Source organism: Haemaphysalis longicornis, unplaced genomic scaffold (assembly GCF_048455015.1).
Source record: "Haemaphysalis longicornis isolate Haplotype H1 unplaced genomic scaffold, Haemaphysalis longicornis Haplotype H1 scaffold_13, whole genome shotgun sequence".
Lineage (NCBI taxonomy): Eukaryota > Metazoa > Arthropoda > Arachnida > Ixodida > Ixodidae > Haemaphysalis > Haemaphysalis longicornis.
The window spans coordinates 57,391,240-57,410,005 of NW_027526233.1; the positions used below are offsets into that span (position 1 = coordinate 57,391,240).

General features: G+C 44.5%; 1 pseudogene; it reads left to right on the forward strand.

Annotated features, from left to right (window-relative positions):
- The first annotated feature begins 411 nt into the window (after nucleotides 1-411).
- LOC144163849 (putative 4-coumarate--CoA ligase 1) overlaps nucleotides 412-18,766 on the forward strand; it is a 94,508-nt pseudogene continuing 76,153 nt past the window's right edge.

An 18,766-nucleotide genomic window follows, 5' to 3' on the forward strand; every position in this document is an offset into this window, starting at 1 on the left:
AGTCCTTATATGGTCAATCTCGCCACTTGTCCCATGCGTGGCCTTCCCTGATTGGCCGACAAGTGCGCTGCCACCTTTGCCCATGATTCCTCGGTGCGTCGGCGCTGGCGCTTGCTTATTGGCGCGCTCCTGGCGCGCACTTCGAATGGCTGTTCCGTTATTCTTTTTCCTCGTTTTGTCGGGGGTTTTTGATGCATCCCCTCTCGGGGGGTGCCCTTGACGCATGACAGCGATGACGCCGTATATTTGTTCGTAGGGGCGTGTGAGCGTGCAGCTCGTTTATCTTTCGGACGAACATCGCAGCAGTGTCGGCGTGTAGGCGTATACCGGAACTATGTGCACGGCGCAGCAATGAGCACGGAATTAGCCGGAGTACATTCGGGCCTTCGCAAACTCCAAACGGCATCGACAATGTCGTCTGCCTATTTCCACCCAATGTACCCGGACGAGTACCCGAGTGACCAGTGCAGTGTGTGTACGACAGAACCGGCCAACCGGTGGAACATCATGTGGGACTGTGCCACCGACCCAGACAGCGCGCATTTCGAAGAGTATCCGGATGAACTCCAGAGAGCCATTGAATCTGCAGGCAAGACCGACCAGTCATAGGCCATTGAGAATGTCTTCGCCGCGTTAGAAAGGCACGGGCTCGGTAAAACGGGCTTGTGACAAGTAGGGTCGCAGAAGAAGGCGCGATACTGGGCAACGTAGAGGCGGAGCCGGAACCCGGGTCCTGCCTACTGCAGAAATTGTTTCAATAAAGTTCTTTTTAGTCTGTCCGGCAGGCTTCGCACCTCAATTTAGGATCTTTCGCTGCTATAAAGACCTCGGATTTATTTACCGGACAAAGAAACGGTGCCGAGAAGTAGAGGTAAGCCGTTGGTTAACCTCGTCTTCTTATCTTATGTATTTAACGAAGCAGAGTTGCTCTCTAACTTCCGTCAGCGTAAGTGGTTAGCCCTAAAGTTTCCGTGACTTGTTTTGATTGTTGCGTAGATTTGAAGATCGGATTTTCTACCCGTGTGCAAACAGCATCAATTTTTGCACCTTTTCAATCCCTTTGTTTCGACGAATGTTGGTATTTTAGCCGGATGTTTTTGCTAGCTGAATGTTTTCGCAGGTAAGAAGCATGATAGCGCGAATATTGGCAGCGCTATCCTGTAGTTCTTGCTGGGCGGCTAGGCTTAGAGTGACTGCCGTGCAGTGGCTGGCTGCCTTGAGCACTACAAAGAATAGGCTGAGTGATAAGAGCGCGGGTAGCGCGTGGCCGTCTCTAAAAGTACAATAATTTTTGAGACCGGCGCGCGTACCGCAGCAGACTCAAATTCTGCCCAGCCAGGTTTCTTGCGTTTTGACTGAGGGCACGATGGAATGAAACGGGACTATTCAGGACGTACGCCCCGCAGTGCTAAGGGGTAACTACATGTGTCTACGGCGATGAGCGGCGCCAGAAACGTCACTCAATGGGTAAAGCAAACATGTATTGTGGGCGACACTGAAAACATTTTACAAAGGCCGCCGGCAGCTGCGCCACATGATAGGCGAGGGGCCGTCGCCGTCGCGAGCTTTTTCCCGGTTAGAAGCAGCCCACAAGCGAGCGGCAGCGCCGGCGACAAAGGGAATTGGCGGCAATGCATTATTTTTTTCCATTTTGGCTGTCGCCCACACGGTTCGTTGTACCCATAACGTTGCGTTTTTTGCGTTGCTTGTCGCCTTCGCTGGATTTAGTTACCCCTTTTGTTTTCCAGTGTTCTGATCGCTAAATAACGACCCTATTGGTTCTCATCAAATATTGCGATCTGCAGCGCCTATAGAACGAAGCGTACTCAAGAATGGAGAAAACAGTACCTATGTGAACCACTAGCAACTTTTTCACACTTAACTTGCGAACGTATGATGTGCCGCACGTTGCAGTCGGCTGATGACGAGAAAATCCAATGGAAATTATGCCGCGATTATAACCTTAAACAAAGAGTTAGCTGTATTTAAATTTTATTCAACGCTTTTATACCGGGAACGATAGCGGGGTACACAATGGAAGCTACGAACACGTAAACATAAAAGCACTAATGTCTTTGGTGCGCAGTGCGTAGGCAGACCGAGCTGTATGGCGCGCTCTCTGACATGACATTGGACAACTTGCACAGGAGGGTGGCTGCATCAAATGTTACCGCACATTTGCATCTAGACTGGTGACCGCGCCAAGAAGTAATGCATTCAAATACGAACTCACTGCTCGCTCTCGACGCAAACACTAAGCTATCACCCAATAAACTTCATTAACCATTGTTCAACTTCGTCAATTCTTTTTTCATTGTAGATCTTGTCTTTTCTGTCCGCCTCTTTCTGCCGATGTAGGAACAAGGGGAAGACGCCAATTGCCCGGATAGTGTTTTTTTTTTAAGAGAGCCCAGAGGCGTCAGCAGGAGTTGCCGTCGTACTCAAGATACTTCTCACAGTCTTGGACATCGGCGATGGGTTTTTATTGCTGCTGTCTGTGTTTGGGCTGTTCAGTGTGTAATACGTTTCAAACGAATAGCGCATATTCTTCCTTCTGGAGACGTTACTTTGGTTTAAGCCCAGTGCCCTGGTCCATACAGTTCTGAAGGCCGCCACCAGCATTATGAAGCCGTCAGCTCGAACGTGCTGGTTTTTATACCGAGTTATGTATTTATTTATTCTTACTAGCGCATTTTCATTTGAGAACCTCCCCTGCTAAAACACCTAGTGGAAATGTTTCGGGCGGTTTCCTTTTGTCCCACAACATATATATGTTGTAGAGTTTCTGTGTCAATGTCTTTTTATCTTTGTGTTGACGGCATCTTGTAATGCGTTACTAGTAATGCACGCTGTATGGTTTTAGTGCCACATTTTTGTTTCCCAATATTTATTTGCAAATGTTTTTAATGTATTTAAACCAGAGCTGGCTTTCCAGTCCGTGTTATGCACTCACTCATGTATTACAGCCGTTTTGTTTAAGTTCAATACTGTTAACTGTTCCCCCACTGCTGCATTCCTGCTGATGCATTTCGTGCAAATGCCACTACGGGTTTATTTTTGGGTGGTAATGTCACTTCTATTGTATTAATTTAATGTTTCTAGTTTGTGTTTTCAGTTTCTTTATTGAATTTTTATTTTTGAATTTTTCTTGAATGTATCCTAAGTAGGATGTATGTCTCCTTCTGTGTGGATGGGGAGTAGGAATCGTTTTTGATGCTGTCATTTTTTGTTTCCAAATAAATTGATTTTTCTGTGAAACTGCAAATGAACCGATTGTTGTGATATTTTCTTGAAAAATAAAGTATGGGCTTGCCTTTCCTTCTTTTTCAAGTTTCAAAATAGCTTGTCCTTTTTGTTTGCTTGTAACTGCCTGCACTTTTCATTGCGGGGAGGGTGGGTGTAGCAGCAGGCGGAGCGAAAACACGCTGCCTCGGGAGCAGTAGGAGAACGCTCTTTGGATGTAACGGGATGCTTTCCAAAACAGTAGTAGTACCCTTCGGCAGTAGCCGGTAACACGGCATCCAATAGGGCTTATTCATGCCTAAAGGGAGTGACGGAAGGTTGCCTTGGAGATAGTATTGAAATTCTCACACAGGGTTCAAGTACTAAGCCTCGACAGGAGCAAGTAAACCTCAGGAGGAGTATTGTGCCTCTCGTTTTGAAAGCCACGCGCCACTCCTGGGAAGAGTAGCCCAACGTTTCAAAAGGAAGTGAAATATGGGACAAACATTTTTCCTGCTAGACAGAGTCCCCAACACTCCTAGACTTCTTAAGGTGTAGGGAGAAAGACAAAGAGAGAGAGAGAGGGAGGGAGAGAGAGAGAGGGAGAGAGCTCTTAATTAGAGAAAAGAACAGAGGCTAGCCGGAATGTTGTCGCCCACCTACTACTGTACCAGGTTGGCGAGAAGGGAATACAGTCAATATAGAATATAGGGCACAAGAAAGAAAAAAAAGACGATATAGACGAAGTGGAAAAAGTAATGTTGACTGTGTTTGATTTAGTGAGTGTGCCACGTGAAACGATTTTATGGCTACCTAGTCTGAATATGTGTCAGAGGCGGTGATGTCGTGGAGGTAATCACATAATACGGCTAGCACTTTCCGCTGAGACGAGGGAGAAGTCCATGGTCCCAACTTAATTTTAACGTTGTGAAAAAGTGGTTGGCGCATTCGATATTTTGTGCGAGGTCGTTTCTCCTTGATTTTAAGCAGGGCACTCCAGTAAAATATGCTCAAGTGTTTCTGGTCATATGCAGTTGTTTAAATAAGTGTTCGACGTTTGACCGAGGTGATACGTGTATGCATTTGCGATGGTCTCGTTGAGACTTGAAAGATGGAACGAGGATTCTATCCAACGCGAAACTCGCCCAACTAGGCGCATTTCCAAAACAGGATCTGCATGATGCAGAGGTGGCTGGTGGTTTTCCTAGAAATACCTGAAGCTGTTTCCTTTCCCGAAGACAAGCTTCTTTGCTAGTCTGGAGGCATCGTGCTTCGTGAAGGAAGTATACCTGTCGTTCCGCAATCATGAGCATTTTTCGGGCGCATCCTTTGCTTTTTCTTTGTCTGTGATGCCGCAGTGCGGGCAAATCTTGTGTGGTGTCAGGCGTTGCGCGCCGGCGTAGACTAGATGATTCATGTTGGAGAGGTCACGCGATATTTTCTTCATGATTCGGATGCAGTGACTACGTCGAAGACAATGCACAGTGCTGGGTGGCTCATGAGAGCTGGGCATCAACGCACAGAAAGCACGCTCTTGTGGACGCGATTTGGCGTTTTTCAGTGCGAATGTTCCCTCGTGTGCCAAGAAAAGTAATACAGGTTTGTTGTCACGGAATCCTAAAGCCTCATAGACATTTGTTTTAAATATCTTAGTATTGCCTTAAAGTTAGGCGCAGATAATATGGAAGCACCCCATTCTGCTTAAGATCTAACTGCCCCAATCCGCAAAACAAATCGTTGAATGTTGACCGGCAAAGAAACTTTCCGCCGCCGTAACTAATAAATAACCACATACTCGATTCAGTGACAATTATCCTTTGGCTTCCCACTACCAGTACATTGCGCTACCACATGCTATATCCGCACATTGTCAGCAGTAGAACAAAAGTTGTCATAGCTGCTTTCTTCCTGGAACATACCTACTCGGGGGATTGGGAAGAATAGAAATCTTTGAGGGCATAACTGACCCGATTTAAAACAGGTCACAATACTATCAATTGGAAAATAAAAGTTCCAAAATATTTCTTCCCGCTTGATGCCCTAAGTTGATGACGCTTGGAAAGACAGTTGCATATCAGACACTGAAAACCGAGATTGTAAGGAATCGCTGGCATATCTGGTTGCTGATGTAAGTGGCACCGTAAGACGATAAAATGCAAGTGAAAATATACGAGCTAATGGAATTTCGAAAAAAGGGAGGTGGATGGAGTACTATGCGCCAAAAAGACAACGAAACAAAGGGGAAGAGTGAGGTGCAGATACGATATTGCTAAAAACAGAGTCAATAATAGGTGTCAGCATTTTTTATCTTTAAATCACGTAAACACATTTGGCCGCAAGTTGAATTTTTGTATTTCTTGATCGGCATTCGGACGAAACTCGTAATGTATACTAGATGCGGAAGTGTAACACCAAATGTCAGTTTCGTGCTGCAATACACCATCGCTTTTCTTGGACGTCTTATGCCTCATCCACAACAAAATGTTTTTAAGCGCTTACATAACGACTGCCTTATCTACCTTTCGATCAGCCCAATGCGAAGAAGTTTGAATGATCGCTGCATCATAATTCCGCGAAAACATTTCCGCCTTCAGTAAACCTTTTGGTGGGTAGCGTGGACGGTGAAAATTTTTAAAAGCACTTATAAAACTTACTATTTTCTCCACCAAAAATTACATTGCGCTTGGTTCCTTTTGTTTCCCAAAGGTTTCTTCTCACATGAATAATAGAACGGCCGGTGTGGAGCTTGCTTAAGACAATGTCGTATTTCACTACTCTAAATATGCGTATAAACCTCTTTTTCGGACAACTTTGGGCGCATTAGAATGTTATCGTTGCGTTAGCGCCTATACTCTTTCAGTGATGATATAGTCCAATATGTTTGTGTGGGCATATTTTTATTGAGCGTATATAAAATAAAACGAAGACGACGCTGTGCCATCATTGAAGACGCCTTTTGTTTGCAGCCGTGGGTTGTCTCCATCAGCGCTTCCATGGCAGGGAGCATGTCGCCGAGGTGGCCTAATCCTGCCGGCGGGGTGCGTCCTGAATTTCAGCCGCTACACCCCAAATGTACGTGCTCATAATTCAACAATTGTGCGCAACGAGAAAATATACCTTCGATATCACTGTATACATACTGCTTTTAATCTTTTCTCGTCAATGCTAAGATTGGTGCACTGTTATTTTATTGGATTAGACAATTTTTTTAGGATTGTTCTCTCCATATGGGGGGCACCAGTGAGTAAACTGGTAATTGTAAAATGCAGTGTTGAGTGACCCCCGACGGTGCTACTACTGGGCGCTCGTATCCATGGATGCAGTGGCGTCCAAGAATATCTTTATAATTTCTACTATTCTGGGGTAGGGTAGAGCGTCTGAGATTGTGATGTAGAGTTTCCGTCATAGCTTCCTAATACAGAACTTGATGTTTGAGCCGTAGTGTACGTGAAATATTTTAAAGGCTATAGTCTGTCTTGTGCTACTAAAATGCAGACATTTCACTCCCGTCGGTCTGCCTGCCTGCCTGTCTGTGACTCCATTGCCCCACCCGGCCAAAGTGCAAAAACGTTTGGCAATATTCTCGTATATTCACAGCTAATTCTAAAGGTCCACGTCCGGTGGAAGTGTTCGTACTTGTCAATATTGTTGAGCAAGAACAAGACATTACGCAAACACAAGGCTTAAAATCAATACATCAGGTATATTTGCAGTGTTGCTTTATTAAAAATTCATGAATGCTTTGTTTTTGCGATAGCAAATGAAATGCATCAAAGGCAGAAAACTGTAGCTTGCTGTTTCCAGTGCTATATACCGACGGCATTTCAGAAATAAAAAGGCAATAGCAGCGAAAGGTTCCACTACATGACATTCACCTTACGCTTTGATTAGATGGGATCCACGTTCGCTTGGACATGGCCTCCTGTATAACCGACTCTGCCCCATGTATCGACCCGAAACACATTGGAGCAGCCCCATCACCCTGGGTGTGCCAAGGTCTAAGGTTTTTCGATGGCTATGCCGATTCGAACTGCTGTTTGAAGCGGAGGTGGACCGAAACGCACCTCCGGATCGTCTGCTAGTTAGAAAATTGCGCATGGACTTCATGAGCTAATATTAAAAACTAAAGCTTTATGCGTGGCATCGCAGAACTACTAAATGGCGTTCCGTGTACTGTTCCCTCCGGCAACGATCGCCCTTTCGGATTCACTACGGCAGTTTTAGAACAAAACGTATACATGTCCTCCTCGTGGTTGTCACTGCGATAAGAGCCATTTACCTTTTCTTTCGCTCTATAGGAGTAGATAAGTGAAAAATAATGATGCTTCATTCGGCGTTTAGTTATATACATGGTCCATACGAAATAAATTTTGTTTAAAGAAGTCCAACGGGTTGTGGTCCCCTTTTTAACTTACCAGTCAATTCATTCTTGTTCTGCCGCTTATAGTTTTTACTGTCCCCGAAAGGGTGGTACGAAACCACCTTCAACCACCCCTCGCTTGCTTCTCCGTCACCGCTGTTCCAAGAAATACTTCCAGCGCAAATGTAGTAGATATATTAACGACGCGGTAATTGGCATTCCCTGGATGCTCCGTAAAGAATGACGACTTCAAACTTTAGCTTAATGCGATGGTCAGTATTTGAGGTCCCCTATACAAGCTTAGGATAAACATTTAGCGTGCACTTAGCTCGTTTCTCTCTGTAGTTCTCTACGGTACATTCATTCTTTCCTCACCAATCACATACCGAATAACCGATAAAATTCCAGTGGGTCACAAAACCACTAGTAAAATCACCCGTAACATATCGGGCTGGATCAAAGGGAATGGAGAAAAAACTTTTGCGTAAAAATATTTACGAACGTACAAGGTAGCCTGAGAAAGACTACCTCTTTTATAATTACCCTGTCAACTTGTAGCGTCACCCTAGCCACTTACTAGATGGTTTATTTCTGGCCCCGAGAATTTTTATACGTTTTTTGTTCGATCAGGAGTTGGCGGTCGGTGATAGAGCCAGAATCACCTTAATACAACACATTTTTTCGTTTTCAAAGGGCCTTGACAACTTTTTTTTAAACCAACGGTTGTTGCCAGGTGTGTAGACAAATGTTGACCGTGCCCTCGCCAACACAGAAGAATCTGGGATTAGGGTGCCACCAGAGAGAACGGCGGAATTTCTGGAACTGAGCCGGCACAAGGCGTTATACAGTGGGCTATGTATTGGAACACTCGTGCAGTAGGCATCGTTGTACTAGAGACATTGTAGTGGGTGCCTCAATTCAAGCAACGGCTCCGCCCTACGGCAGCCCTGGCATCGAGACACCCGACTTGGAGGAGTAGTGAGGCAACTTTAAATTGAATTGAGAAAACCTTTAGCGTGTTATCTTGAGAGGAACGACACGGGGAACGAACAGCATGAGGGGTGAGCGGTAAGGATAACGGATGCCTTTACATTGCAAGGGTGCGCCGTCGACTACCGTCTTTCGGCGGCTTTTGCAACAGAAGGAGCAGATATGCAGGAATTTTTTCAGCTGTCGTTTAAACTAGAATGGTATTAGCGGTCGCTAGTTTGTGGTGTTTAGGATGGTAGCCTTTTCATTCTTACATTTTATGTTAGGTTAGGTTAGGTTACATTTGAAAGAGTAAAATTGTGCCAGACGCGGCATTGTTTTTTTTTGAAACGGCTATGGCCGTCTTTTTAGTGCAGCGCTTGGAGTGTCCTAAGGCCTCTGTCTATTCACAACAATTGGAAGCATTACAAATGAGCTTACGATAGGTGGTGTATAGATTTTCCACGCCCTTTTTTGAAATTCTACAAGAGGGGGGCCCCAATCACCTAATGAAATCCAGGCTGCATTAGGCACTATCAGTGGTACCATGATCATGATAGTAACGACTACTATGATAATGGCGACGACCGGAATGTTGAGTTTTACAAGCCCCACATTAATTAGGAGCGCGCGTTGATTAAACGAGGGCAATTCTAGGTTTGGTAATTTTGGCGTGGTAATTCGTATTGACAGTACGGCGTCGGATGGAGCACTGTAGTTATTTGTTTTGGATTTTTATAGAGAAAATGAGTTTATTTCATGTACCCAAATTTTTCATCTCTTGGTTTGTCGTAGCATACATTTTCCTCGCAATCTGAATGGTAGCGGGATCACTACAAAAATGCCAGACGTTTCGGCTTTTTCTCCGGAAACACATTCCGGCCATTAGGTTTCGAATGCAGGACGCAATTTTTGATGCTCACGTGACGGAAATATAGCCGCAACCGCATTGGTCCCAAAGGTTCACGAAAACTTAAAATTAAGTGAAAGAGCAAGCATGTCTGAGAACTACTAGCCGAAACTAGCCGCTAACAGCAATGTGTGGTAGGAATAAAACTTGGAAGCTAAAAAATAAAACGGGGAAACGACGTTCGCACCCACAACTCTAAACTTGAAAGTGTGGCTTGAGCGGGGCTACCTTGGCAGGACATTAGCAGGGTTTAATGTAACGAATGGTTTCAGCATTTTCTTTTTCGCGTGTGTTTGGTAAGTCCGCACTGCCCTTGTTACACTTTTTTCTTGAACACGGACCTCGTCTCGTCCTTTCACACATAAAACGTTTCTAGTCATAAAAGGTTGCAGTTAAAGAGTCATTATCCCCACACAACATGGCTGTGTATCGGACGTGGCATCATGAGTTGAGCTGTTTCTTTGAGCACAAAAGATATTGTTTTACAGTGAAGCCAATAAACTCTAACCATTCATACGTAAACCTGTCGCCTGAGTGCACCTCTGCAAAACGTCATTATCACGAGTACCCACAGCCCCGTATTTGCTTAAAACAATCTGCAGATTTTCTACCTTTCATAAAAGATAGAACGCAGAAATTCTATCTGCCAATCCGGTAATTATAACCAGTGTTTCAATTTCTGCAGTGACAAAAATACTGAAGGGACGTATGGAAAATGGAGTCATCTACTCTCCACACCCAAGAGTGGAAATTCCAGTTTGCTCCCTATACACAGTTGTAAAAGCCCACCTCAAAATTGCGGGGGATAAGATTGCCGTGGTGAGTACTGCATGCATGGACGACGAAATTTTTGGGAAGGTGCGCACTTCTTGACCTATACGTACTTCCTTATGAACAACTGAACAAGGAGGCCGTTTCTCATTATGCGCTCAGAGGAACAATATTGCTATACGGCGTTCTTGTTAACTTCACGGCTTGAAAAAGCGTAGTCTTTCGAAAAAGCAAGACAGAATTCATTTGAAGTAAGAAGCGTCAGAAGTGTGCTTGGACCAGGTGGAAAGTGGGGATATGAAAATGACCTAGGCATTCTGAAAGAAAAAACGTGAAATAGTTGTACAGCATTAAAAATATTCGGTATTCTCAATGGGCACTTAGGATCTCCTGCCCTTCAAATATATTAGCGCATAAATTTTGATTTTAAGAAAACGCACACCTGGAATCCAAAGTAAACATCACGTGCAACCATCTGAAAAGTTTTAATAGTTGCAGTGAATCAATATTTGATGTGATTATTCAACAAAATGCCTGAGGTTTGGGATCCTAAAAACGTGTCTCTGCACAGATGGTTAGTGCGACTGCATTACAGGTTCGCCAGTACACCAATAGGAATTGTTTTTATCAAGCTATCTAGCTTTGCTCTGAAATTCAGCCAGAGTATGGCGTCGAAATATAAACTGCTGGACGCATTTGAACAAACTGTCTACCACAAGTTGAATGCAGCGTTAGCACATTGACAAGAAAAACGAAGTTTTAAGCACGGCGTCGCTGCTCTGCCCTGTAAAAAAGCTTGATAGCTTCCTCCCATAAATCTGTGGTTTTTATTTTCAACGTCTCGTTATAGCCGCATGCTAGCAAAACGAAGGTTTCATAAACACGAACACTGCTATAACTTAACATTAGATTTACACGGCAAACAGGTGAATGCGACAGAACATTGAATGTTTAAATGCGGTTCTCCGTTCTGGTATTAAACATTGTCACAAGACCTTAGATGGGATATCCATCTGAGACCCGTCCAATCAGCTGCATTAAAACGACTGTTTTTTTTTCGTTGAAACCTCGATTCTGGGCCGCATGAAACAAAAATTCTCGCCTGAAAAACATTCGGCGGATCCGTCTTAGAATATGCGAACGTCACGTGGTTTTCCTTTACAATCGATCGCATAAATGCTCTAGAAAGAGTACAACGAAAAGCGATAAGATTTGTCTATAATAAATACCGAATAACAGACTCCCCCACGGAACGTTTTAAAAAGCAGGTCATTAACAATAAAAACCAAACTAAACTTTCACGTCAAAAATTGCTGTATCAATTAGTTCAGAAACAGCTGAACATAGCCAGTTCAAAGTATATATCCTACACAGAAACGACGCCAACACGACAAAAGCATTATGCTGACACTGAATGAATATCCGTGCCAGACTGACTGTCTCAAATATTCTATTTCTACATTAGCAATTTGTGAGAGGAATATTTTGCCCATCACTATAACATACAGTCAATCATTGGAAACCTTTCATCTCTGCTCGAATGTTATTTGTTGTCTTAGAATGACGAATTGAGTTCTTTGTCCACTGTACGAAGTGCTCACTACTCTTTTTTCAGTAACTACTTGGTATTGATGTCCTTTGGTAAATATATAAGTTTTATTGGTATGGTACTGATGTAATCATAAAATCTATTGCTGTCAGTTTTGTCTCCCTCGCTTATGTAATATTTCACTTGTGACATGAGTACCGTTTGTATAAATCTTGTCATTTCATGGTGTATGTGCCCTTCCTGCCTTAAACCCTAATTGGGGTTGGCAGTATATGTATATAAAATAAAATTGGGGCCGTCTTTTGTAACATCAAAATGATGTCCGTAGAGAAAGTTGATGTATGCTCACCCCATTTATCCCAAAACGACGATTGAGATACTCGCCCCGAGAAAGTCATCTCATAGCTGATAGTAATAATTGGCGATCTAGCAAAAAAAGCGAGCAAGTGAAAAAATGCAGCGAAAGTCAGGGGCATTTCCTACAACGTAGCAATCACATCGAACAAACAGAGCCAAAAATTACACATTAGAAAAACTTTCAAAATTAAACTATATAATGGGGGGCCGTTTGTTATCAAACTTTCGGAAAACCGTAACATACCAAAGTCAGTGGTAAAGCAAAGATCTTGCCTTTGTTAAGAAAATTGCGCTAAATTAGGGCTTGCAAATCATTTGTAGGAACAAAATCTGGACGTAGCTGTGTTTTCAGAAAACGTTAGGGAAAGACTAATACTTAAAGACTTGCAAGAATACCTGGAAGAGAAACAACAATTGCCGTAAAGCTAGTTGGCTTTAGACAACAAGTAAGTTCCCGAAATGTGCTCAGCCAAATGAAGGAGATTCTGTTCCAACACTTTACTCCGCGAGGGCCACTACCGCATTCAGGCCGAATTGGGTCTTAGACAACGTGGGAGACTTGGCAATCATCCCGAACGTGAACAACACTAAGTGTGGCGAAACAACGACAGGTTGAGGATTATAAACAACGTACGGAATAAGATGAGAAAAGACAAGCAACCAAGGTGCTGTTATCTGATTCTTTATCGTCTTCGACCGTAGCGCTTTTTCATGTCACCCATCATCTTGTCAATGCTGCCCTCATGAACGTAAGACTGCATCGTGGATTTTTGTCTGCCCACAAAATCATAAACAATGTAGGAGCCGTCACCTCTGACGCCGTCACACTCTGTAGTGTAGTCAACGAGATCCCCAAGGGTGAATCCTCTTCGCACTCTTGTCCAGCATCTTTCTCTTGCACCTTTGAAGACAACTCGTAAGTGCACCCAATGTAATTAAAGCTCTTGAGGCAAATGACATGATCGTTTGGATGGGAAGAGATCAGCTCGAGGGCCTGGAAGACACCCTAAAACTGGTGGAACATACCATCAACGAGTATGCAAAGAAGTTTGGCTTGCGCAGTCTTCCCAAATATAGGTGAGGTTTTTGCTTAGAAAACGGCATTATAGAAGTCGCCTAGTGGATGTTGATTGATATTGTAGGACTGTACACCTAAAGATTGTCATTCTCTCCCTGCGAGCTCATACTGCAAAGTGTGACTAAAAAACCGCGGTCCAGAAGAAACCTTTGGTCATTTTTAGGAACATCGTAGCTTTCAGCTGTATCCTCGGGCACAAAACAGTAACAGTAAGTTTTCAGGTTTTTAATTACAGTAGTAGACACGATGGTATCAACACTACATTACAAGAGAGAGAGAGAGAAGCTCTTTATTAGAAAATAGAGTGTTTAGCCGGCGTACAAAATCGCCTTCATGCTACTCGGTTAGGGGAGGGGGAAAGGAAGAAAGGCCCAAGAGAGAGGAGGGCAGAAAAAAGATGCAAGCTGAGAGAGGAACCAACGAAATTAAGTAAAAGGGCAAGGGAGAAAGTCTCAGAGTGAAGAGATTTTATGAAAGGGGAGTTAACTAATGAAAGGGGAGTGAACACCCCTTTCGCGACAAAACACAAGGAGGGAACGGTGTCGGGGTCCACATATTCACCAATGGAGGTGAGATGGTCTTCCAGGGTAGAGGCGTGTGCCTCGATGGTGTCGCGTTCTGGCCGTTTCCAATGAAGGGCACGTTCACCGCAAGTGTTCTGTGCCTCCGTCTTAGCAGAAGCCATGGAGAAGGGGCAGTTCTGTGCGAACTGGGCATGGTAGCCTGGTGGCCTCGGCCGTGTAACAGCGGGAGAGAGGGCTAGACCAACACGACGTCTACGCACCAAGACCTCCTCCTAGAGAGCGAGTTTACTAGGGAAGTCCGTTCTACAGTGTAGAATTAGAGTGCGCGTGGCGGGACGAAGATCGTTCTATTGGAGAAATTGTCCTGGGGCATGTATTGTCTGTAATACCAATGGTCGTGGAACTAATGGAGGTTGGCAGACACCATCCACCGCAATGTGACTGGGGTTGTGTTTCGCCGGACCCACGACAGCCGAAGAGGGCAGCCGTACGTATCCAGTATATCATGAATGTCGCTGCAGATAGACGAGTTGGTATTTACTCGATGTAAATAACTTATGGCCGCCGTTTAGTTTGTATAGATTTGTAAAGTAGTACCTCAGGTGCTTGAAGAAGAGCAGGAGTTAGGGCTGGTAAACTATCCCAGATGGCTGTAATCTTATCCAGCATGGCCGGGCACGGCGTATTTGTAGAAGCAAGTTTGACAGGCCTCTGAGTGAGGAGGGGGTGGGGGGGGCTGTAGTAGTGTTGGGGTCTCCAGGTCTTCTTTGGCCCCAGCTTCCACAAATGCCTGCACCATGTGAGGTTGAGACTCAGCCGCCAGTTCTTGTGCGACCGCGAAAAGCCTGCCAGAATATCCGCCGGATAGATTGTGCAGTCGCTTAGAGGCCTCTTGTAGGTGACCTGGCGGTATGACCAGAGTGCCGTGCTAATGACGCAGGATTGGCATGTGGGTAGTGAACGATCCCTGCAGTTACCTAACGCCGTCGCCTGCGCAACAAAAGTCAGTTGATGCATGCGGGCGGAACGACGCTGATGGACGAGCTCATCCAAGGTGTTACATTTACCTCCAGCATGTGGAGGGTAGATCGGTGTTATCCTAAGGAGGCAGGTAATGGTACGCATGGCGGCTCGGCTAACTGCTTCAAGTCGGGTCCACTTCGCCAGGTTCAGGTGTTGGAATTAGGCCAGGTAAATAAGCCGAGTCGGGAGGAAAGATCGCACCAGTAAACGGGCCATTTTTAAACAGGGCCACCAGAACTCGGTGAGTTGCGTCGGATGAGGTGGAGTATCTCTCCCGCTTTTACGCGAACGGAATGTAGTCACATGGACGCTGACCATCACACATAAAATTCTAACACCATGACATGATGTGAACTGGCAATGCGTACATGTCGTTCGCACAGTTGTAAAGCGATTGGAGACACCTCCAGTCGGCAACAGCCACAAGCACTGGCCACGGGCAGAATAGCTCTACTTTTCACGGAAACTGTAAGCCCAGCATATCCATATCATTTCTGTGTGTCAGACAAGGCTTGTTGGAGGCACGCCATTTTCCGAGCCAGGTCGTCCACGTACATAAGAAAGTGTGTGTCAGATGCCAGGCAAGCAGTAATATCCTACTATAAAGCAAGTGCGAGGTCACCGATGCCTGAGGCACTCCACGGAGAGGCTTAAAGTTACAACAACTTGTCCCACTAATGTGAAACGCAAACGATCTTATTGTGATGATGTTTCGGAGGAAAGAGTGAACCTTTCCCTGGAGAAGGGAGCCTCGGTGAATTAATACTAGGATGGCTCAGGCTACTGTGGTCGTCAGAAATACTGGGCGAGTAACGTGGTATGAAGCTGCAGTTTTGCTTCGTGATTCAATTTTTTAAGACCCTTTTACTTAAACGCAAAATTAAAAAAACAGCAACCTCCTCAATGAGTTGACATTCATAAGTTAATATCTAGGCAGAAGGTTAGAAGCACGAGCTTCTCAGAAAAATTCTCATGTTTAAGATGGCCAGCCAAGGTTAGCTCTCACAGAGTTTAACCAGGTGCTCATTGGGCAATACTATGTCTACCGACCTCTTAACCCCTTATAACTGCTATATAACGAATAAGATTATATCAGGTTTCCATATTGTGAGAATTGTGCTGCTTTTTCTGCGAAGTGCTCTGTGATTAGGTTCTTCCTTGGCGCGCATTGCGATGCCTTATGTGTTTCTTTTTCGGAGGCCATTATGCCCCCGCCATTCTCTTCGGAGAATGTCCCCGCGGACGACACATACCTAACAGCAAAAAACTGTCAGTGTATAAGGTGGCTTGATGTTATTTGTCTGCCATGTGGCCTAAACTACCACCTGTACTTTTACGGCGCTGCCACGCGAGGAGGCGCGCTTGAAGATTGCTTTAACCATAATTCTCGAGCACTTCGACTCTTCAATCGTGCACAACAAGCGGTTCGGTCCCTGCAAAATCAATGTGGTGTTATTCCAGTCTGTTTTCGTGTGGTAATGTTTATATTGGGCAGACGGGGCACTGCTTCAATGTTTGCCTGCGCGAGCATAAAAGCTCGTTAAGAGGAGTTCCTTGTTTGTATTTGTCTACCGATTGCTCCACGTGTGGCTGACGTCCGCAATATGGTGGAACGGTCATAAACTACGCGCAACAGCGATTGCAGCACAAGGGAAATTGCTGAAGGCTTTGCAATCCCCAAACCTGAGCCTGTGTAAGCGTGCCAGCGCTTGAGCTTCTAGATTGTGAGTAATTTCCTCGAGATGAGATGATAATGCCTGCTCGCCTCTTTCTTCTCTCGGTCACTTTTTTTATTACGTGTTTACAGGCGCGCGCATGCCCAAGTTATTTTTTGTGCGAATAAAATATGTTCTTAGTCACCGCTCGTCCTGTGTCTCTCGGCACCCGGTCTAGACCCGAGTGCTCTTAAAAACAAATCCGAACCGACTGACCCAACGGCCCCTTCTGTTTCCGTTGCACCCATTGGTGAAGGGAGACTGATAATGATTGAGCTTGGCCATTTTGACGCCTTGCATTTACGGCTGCGTTGCCCTTTACGCAGATAAAGGGTTAATAAAAACGCGTAGCCGAGGTGTTGTTCATGCTTACTGAGAGCCGCAAAATACCCGAATAAAAATAATGATGGTAAGAAGAGAACACGCCCGTCAGTAGGACATGATTGCATTCACGTCATCTACATTAAGAAGAGTGCTTAGGTGTTTTCGTGTATTTTATTCTTTTTTTTGCAAAAAGCAATAGCACCAGTAGGAGCAAGAAAGTGTTTGGAATATTATTATAGGTTTTTCGGCCACTGTCTAGCGTGCACAAAAGAAAAAATACTGAACCAGATTTTTAATACCCATTCATGTGGTGTGCGCCACACTATCTGCCTGCAACACAGTTCCCATGTCAGATTAAAGTAGTTCTAATTTCGGAAAATCCGCGTAGTATCATTAGGTTTTATCAAACGATCGCGTAATAGTGTGATTAGTTACGCTAAGAAAATATACACGAGAAAGACGACACGGGCAGGCAAAACATGCTAACCTTGATTTGCAAATACTAGCATGGTACATTATTACCTCGTACAACGCGTGGTTTTTTATCGCAACTAATTATGTGCTAAGACCGTGACTAACAATACCAGCAAGAAGTTATTCAGAAACAATAAATAATTAACTTGATTTGGTCATTCTAGTGACTGCAAAGCATAGCAAATTACATGTATCAAGCTAGCTAAAATGTTCTTCGTTTGCATTGGTGAAGAAGACCCTTCTGGTATTTTTGATAAGGAACCTGGGTCCACATTAAATATCAATTTTTCTGTAAATGTCGCAGATGGACTACACCAGGTCCTACACACCTGCCGAACTCTTTCGCTTGATGGAGCGCTATGCCGCTGGATACCAGGCCCTGGGAATAAAGCAGGGTGATCACGTATGCATCCACATAAAAAAACGGCGTGAATAGCTTCGCTGCGATCTTCGGTATTATCTTCGCTGGAGCAACTGTTATTCTTTCAAAGCCGACACTGACGCATCGTGAGTATCAAAGCCACTTATTAACCGAGGCCACTTAATTAAATGCTTTTTCGGGCGCGCTGGTTCATGTAATCAAAAAAATTAGGTGCTCTATGCACGAGGACGGAAAAACACAACACTCGACAAGCGTTCCCTACAACTAGTCAGTAGTGCGCGCTCGTCGAGTCTACTCGTGTTTCTCTGTCATCGTCCATTGTGTTCTTTTATTTTTTTTGTTGATGCCACAGGCAACCACATCGACAAAGTCACTGTGCCGGTTTAAGGTGTTTTATTTTATAGTCACGGTCGTTTTTAAAACAATTTGCACTGCGTTTTATTTATTGATCAAATTGACCTAAATAGAGGACCCTAAGGTACTATACATGAGTTGCGCGACCTTAGTGGCTCAGTTAAACACGCGCTGTGGAACACCACATTGCTCGTATAGCAGGTACGCAGATATTGCTTTCAGCCACTACGGCAATGTTAATATTCGTATTTTTGTCTGGGGCAGAGGAAACAGCCTAATTGCTCGTAGTAGTCCAATTTGCTTGGTAATTTGAAGGGCAAAGCAGTTTAGCCGAACCTGGAGATGCTGATTGACTCATACACTCCTACATTTTCTTGGTGTCTTTTCGCTTTTTTTTCTTTTTTTCTGTTGCTCTTACTAGTTCGACAGACTTACTAGGGGAATGTGACTCAGTCTCGTTCCTAGGCTCGCAGTTCTCCGTCGGCCCGGTGTTCTTGTTCAACTCACATGAAATCACGGTCAACTATCATGCAACCTTGAACTACACTGACTGGTACCGGCGTTTAACACGCCCTGAGGTGGCGCGAACGTAACACAATTGGTTTCTACTCTGAGTGCTGGTTAGATTTTACATTGTATTCTAACATGCTTTTCTATTTTGACTTTGCAGTGCCTGATCATAACAGTGAAAACGCAGTTTCGAAACACTGTACACTTAAGATTATCGCAGTAAAATTAGCCTGGAATAGAGTTG